Raw genomic sequence first — 6,475 nt, 5'->3', positions numbered from 1 at the left:
TTAGAATAGCTCAAAATAAGGAAGTGGAGGGAATGAAGCCCAATACGGCCGTACTGAACTTAATACGGCCGTATTGAAGCTTCAATACGGCCGTAGTGAACTCAATACGGCCGTATTGAAGTTTCTGAAACTTCAATACGGCCGTACTGAAATCAATACGGCCGTATTGAAGCTTCAATGCAGCCGCAGTGAACTTAATACGGGCGTATTGAAATTTCTGAATTTCAATACGGCCGTATTGAACTCAATACGGCCGTATTGAAGTTCAAAAATTTCAATACGGCCGTATTGATTCCGTAGCCCGTATTGCGCCTATTCCCTATAAATATGACGTCAATTGGACGTCATTCCACACTTTTGAACATAGTTTTAACCCTCTCCTTGAGTATTCTGGGGTTTTTGAGCAGTGTTCTGCCCTAGAAATCACTCGGAGAGTTAATCCGACGAAGTTCTTGAGCCCCGAGCCATTTTGCTTGAGGATCGAACCTAGTCGAAGGGAAATCCTCCGGATTTCCATAGTTAAAATTTTATAGGAGGGAGCGAGCGGGCTTGTAGAGCGAGGGAACGCCAAAAAGCTTCCCAGTTTTACGAAATATATAAAAGCACGCTTCAAAGGTTTCTTCTTAAATCCTTCCTTTTACTGCTTTCTGTGTGCATATTTAAAATTGTCATCATGTAGATATTTAAAGTATAATCGCTTATAATAAATAGGGGTAATTTAGTAATTTTACACTGTTATTTTAGAAATAATCTGTCATAGGGAACCCGAAAGGGGCGCTGTGGGGTGCTAACACCTTCCCCACGCGTAACCGACTCCCTTACCCGACTCTGGTTGTAATGGCCGAAGTCAATTTTTGAATCGATTGCCTTAAACTTCTTTTTCCAATGTTTTGAGTAAAACATTGGTGGCGACTCCATGAACCCTACCTTTTTATGAAAACCGCTAATCCATGGAGGGTCCCGCTTGGGATTAACATGGATTGGTGAGCCTTTTAATAAAATTGCTCGTTTGACAAGGTCTCAGTTTGAGAATAAGTCATTCTAGCAATCCATATTTTCAAACAAATAAAAGAGTCCAAACCATCCTTCGCGAATGCCGAAAGCCCGTTTCGGGCCGGTGGCGACAGATGGCGACTCCACTGGGGAAGCTTCGAGAGTCAGTCCCATTTAGTGACAGATTATTTTTAACAAATAATAGTTAAAATTACTTTATTACCCCTCACTTGTATGATAACATGTTTATCTATTTGGCTTTAATAACTGTTGTATTTTTAAATTTACGCAATTGTTTGAAATAAAAACTGCACACAAACCTTTGCACACAACAGTTCCCTCTATACCCGGGGGCATGAGTGATTAACCATAGGGAGTGGATGTTAGTACGGCCGGTTGTCGAATGGGTCTATAGGTGCCCGTAGACCGTTGTCGGAAAACATCACTCAAGGTGATAACCATGAACTTGAGTCCGACGGTGCGTTGGAGCTTTCCATCGACCTACGATGAGAGGAATTGGGTCCCTATAATGGGGGCACCTTGGGGGCCTTGGACTGGTGAGAACAGTTAGAACCACCTTGAATATGCACCATTTCTGCAGGATACCCCTACCTCGTGATTCGCTCGTGACTGTTCGTGGATGAGTGAATTGTTTGTGCATTGTTTATGTGAAATTGTTTGAGCATACATTGCATTTCTTTAAACATACAACATTCCTATTCTTTTAAAATAAAAATAAATAGGAATAAGAATCTTCCATTGCATGGTGTTAACATCTACCTTCATCACATTCATGTAGGTAGTTTCCCTTTTCACCCAAAAAAAATACAAAAAAACAAAATACCCAAAAAAAAGGAAAAAAGGGTTATTTATCCAAACCAAGCAATATCATGCATCATCTTAGGGACATCCTAAAAACATGATAATGCTTAGTTGAATAAACACAATGCATGCATATTCATCGTCATCATCTCATATCATGCATTCTTATCAAAGATCATGGAGGCATCTAGGTTTGCATTTCATACATCCCTCCCAATAAATCATTAATAAACATTAATAAAAAGAAAGAAATAATCGATGCGTATGTTCAAGATGGATCGCACGCCATTTGTTATTAACTGTAAGCCAACAACCGCGCCAAGCGAGCGCACATCAACTCCGTTGTTGGTAATCAAGACGAATAAAGGGGAAGGTCCAACACCATTAAGGATCACTGCTCCAAAACCTTTCCCCTACGAATCGAATAAGGCTGTGCCGTGGATATACGACATCCATTTTTCTGCCGACAGCGATATCTCTGACATCGCTGGGCTTGGGGGCATGACTAGGAGTGGCAGGATCTACACTCCCGAAGATCTTCATGATAAAGTCCCCAAGAATAAAGGAAAAGAAAAAGAAAAAGATAAAGTCGAGGAAAATAAAGAATCCGAGGAGGAGACTGAAGAGCTGCTAAAATTTATCCGACAGAGCGAGTATTCCATTGTGGATCAACTTCACAAGACACCAGCAAAGATTACGCTGTTGTCATTGATCCTAAGCTCCGAACCGCATCGGCAAGCTCTGTTGAAAGTCTTGAATGAGGCGTATGTGTCGCATACCATCTCCCAAGACAAGTTTGAGGGGATTGTTAGTCACATCACGGCTAATGATCACCTCACTTTCACCGATGAAGAGATCCCCGCCGAGGGACCTAATCACAACAAGCCCTTGCACATCTCCGTAAAGTGCAAGGAATATCACATCGCAAAAGTCTTGGTAGACAATGGATCTTCCTTGAACGTGATGCCTAAAAGAACTTTTGATCAAATGGCAATCAAGGGAGTCCAAATGCACCCGAGCAATATGATCGTCCGAGCTTTCGACGGTTCTAAAAGAGAAGTGGTGGGAGAGATCAATCTCCCAATCCAAATTGGGCCCACCATCTTCAACGTCGAATTTCAAGTGATGGACATTACTCCCGCATACAGCTGTCTCCTCAGTCGACCTTGGATTCATGATGCGAAAGCTGTTCCCTCTACGCTCCACCAGAAAGTCAAGTTCATAGTGGGTGACAAACTGGTGACTGTTCAAGCTGAAGATGACATACTCATCAGCAAGCCATCCAACATACCTTATGTGGATGCAGCAGAGGAAGCTTTGGAAACCGCCTTCCAAGCATTGGAAATTGCCAATGTTGAGACGTTTCCCCGAGAAATGAAGAAGGTAGCTCATATGCTCACTAAGAACGGATACTTGCCAGGACAAGGATTAGGCAAGGACTCCCAAGGAATCCCGGAGCTACCCATTATCAAGGACAATCCGGGGAAACAAGGGTTAGGATACAACCCCGTTAAAGATCAAAGAACGAAGAGGAATCAAGATCCTTCTCGACGTTCTTTAAGCCAGATCTTTAGGAAGGCTGGTTCACAATCGTCAAGGCCAGCTGTCGTCATCAAGTGTCCTTTTCCTTCTAATAGGGATGTGTAAATTCAGTGACTATTAGAGATTACTCCTCGGGGACAGCCCGACCCCCGAGCCTCGATAGGGCACATGTTTCCACTATGATTATAATAAAATCATTCTTTATTATTTCTTATTGCTTCTTTTCTTGCTCGCAATAAATCTCTAGACCACATTATTTTAACCTTGTTTGAATAAGCATGAATGAGGTTAAAATCGTCTTAATAATCAATAAACCCACATCATTTTGTGTGGAAGTGTGCACGACAATTTGGAGCACCTTTTCTTGGCCTCAATAAGTGCCGTCATGGATAAAAGAAATCCATTCAGGACAAAAATCCTAAAAAACAAAAAGCTCGGCAAGAAACCCAAAAAGGGGACTGCGCAAAAATAAGAGCAAAAGATCCGCTAGGAATCCCACAAAAGGGTGACCTAGGCAAAAATTAGGGTTACAAAATAATGAACAAAAGCAAAAGCCCGCTAAAACTCCACAAATGGGTGTTTTAGGCAAAAGTTAGGGCAATCGAAAAACAGAATAAATCCATGATGGTACCACCAACTGAAGGGGCTCAAGAAAAGCTATCCAAGTTGTCAAATCACAAATGTTAATAACCAAGACGTGCTTAACTTCATAAGTGTTTAATCAAACAAGCCTAAACACTTAAGCCTACCATTGGCCAAGCCATTCTTACAAAATCCATTTTTCAAAAAATAAATAATCCCCTCTAAAACACAAACTTTCGAAAAAAAATATCCTTTCCTTCTTTTCTCTCTTGTCCCAAACGATTTTTGAATAATCTAGTGGAAACATGGAGATATAGTAGTCAATAGGAGGGTTGACACATCTTCTAAAGGAAAGGAAAATCATTTGGTTGATGACACCAAATCTCAATATAACATGCATCATTCCTCGGTTACAGAAATCGGCAGCACACAGCCCGTCTAGAGGAGTGGCAAAAATCCAAACAGAGAAACGCATCGGTTAATTCTTTTGAAAAGTAAATCAAATAGAATTAGGTGCATCATACTGCATACATGCATACAGATGATAGGTGTAATGGAAGATCACTTATTCTCTGTTTATTGAAAAAAAACAAAAAATATAAACTTCAGAAAAAACAATGCGCCCGTATCATGTTCAGTACACCCGTACTAAAAACAGGGTTATGAACAAATTTTCAACTCAGTACGGGCGTACTGAAATAGATATGGCCGTATTGGCCACAAAGAAATATTCAAAGACCTCATCATGAGGCAGTCGCATAAAATAGAAAAAATAGAAAAATTGCTTGTGTATGACAGCAGCAAATAAAATGCAGAAATTCAGAAAATCAATAAAACGTACAGAATAACTGAGCCTGGAGAGGCTTGCCGAAATAATACTCTCAGAATAACTGAGCCTGGAGAGGCTTGCCGAAATAATACTCTCTCAGAATAATTGAGCCTGGAGAGGCTTACTGAAAAAATACTCCCACAAAATAATTAAGCCTGGAGAGGCTTGCCGAAATAATACTCTCCAAAAGACGTCTCAGCTCGCATTCTCGGGCTGAACAAAAAACAATACTCATGCAGAATAACTGAGCCTGGAGAGGCTTGCCGAAACAATACTCCCACAGAATAATTGAGCCTGGAGAGGCTCGCCGAAATAATACTCTCTCAGAATAATTGAGCCTGGAGAGGCTCGCCGAAATAATACTCCCCAGAGAAACCTCAACTCAAGCTCACGGAACAAATCCCCAGCGAGAGCTATCAAAGCAAAATCGTCAAAATCCCCAATGGAAGTACGATCTCCCAAGCAGAATATCCAAGTCAAAGGACTTAAACTTCCTCAGTGAAGATAGCTCTCCAGCTCAAGCGTTGAGTGAGGCTAAGCCTGCAGAGGCTTCCTAAATAATACTCTGGGATACATAAGATCCCCAAATCTCCAGTCGCCTACTCAAGAGGCACTCCTTCAAAAAGAGAAAAAATCAAAAAAGATCAATAACCATTCCCCAAGTGGAATCCGGCTCTCAGCCAATCATTGAACATCAAGATGATATGCCTAACAGAAGAGGCTAATCAAAATCAACGACAAAATCTCCCAGTGGATAACAGCCTACACAGAGGCAGCAAAATCAGAAAACCAAAAGAGATACCCGAATAAGGATAACCGGGATACTCCACCAACGTCGAAAGGACGTCAGCCAATCATAAGGCACCGCTCACCTCAAAAAGAGCATCTTCGTGTCTGCACCCCCAAGGAACCAGAAATTCCCCAGTGGGTACCAACTACGCAATGGAAAGTTGGGACACAAGAACCTATGAGTAACTGCACATCCCCTAGACGGATCCCTGCGTTATCTAGCCCTCAGCGGCACCAAAATCAAAAAAACAACCGTCGAAGCAGCATCGTGGACTGTGGAGACAAAATCATCACAAATCCCTGGAAAGGAGATGCTCATGCTACCCCGTCGTCACAAACACGGAGGAATGCGGCTTCCGGCTCGAGCAACGAGCGAAGCTATCCCTGGAAAGGAGATACTCACGCTACCCCGTCGTCACAAACACGGAGGTATGCAGCTTCCGGCTCGAACAAAGAGCGAAGCTAAGCCTGGAGAGGCGAAACTCACACTGCTCACCGTCGTCACAAAGGTGCTTAGTTTCCGGCTCGAACAAAGAGCGAAGCTAAGCCCGGAGAGGCGAAACTCACAATGCTCACCGTCGTCACAAAGGTGCTTAGTTTTCGTCTCGAACAAAGAGCGAAGCTAAGCCTGGAGAGGCGAAACTCACACTGCCACCGTCGTCACAAAGGTACTTAGCTTCCGGCTCGAACAAAGAGCGAAGCTAAGCCTGGAGAGGCGGTACTCACAGCTTCCAGCTTGGGCAGCAAGCAAAGCAAAACCTGGAGAGGCTACTCGACAATTTTCCACCGGAAGACGCTACAAGTCAGAAGGTTGGCACATCACCCGGACAATTGGGTCAACTCCTTTACTTGTCAGCCGGTACACCAAAGGACCGTTTGACTAAGTAAAGGGGGGGCAGCTGTAGACCCCTAAAATTT

The sequence above is a fragment of the Cajanus cajan genome, chromosome 4 (genome assembly GCF_000230855.2).
Source record: "Cajanus cajan strain Asha chromosome 4, NIPB_CcT2T_4, whole genome shotgun sequence".
In the NCBI taxonomy this organism is placed as follows: domain Eukaryota; kingdom Viridiplantae; phylum Streptophyta; class Magnoliopsida; order Fabales; family Fabaceae; genus Cajanus; species Cajanus cajan.
This window is presented reverse-complemented; position numbering follows the sequence as displayed.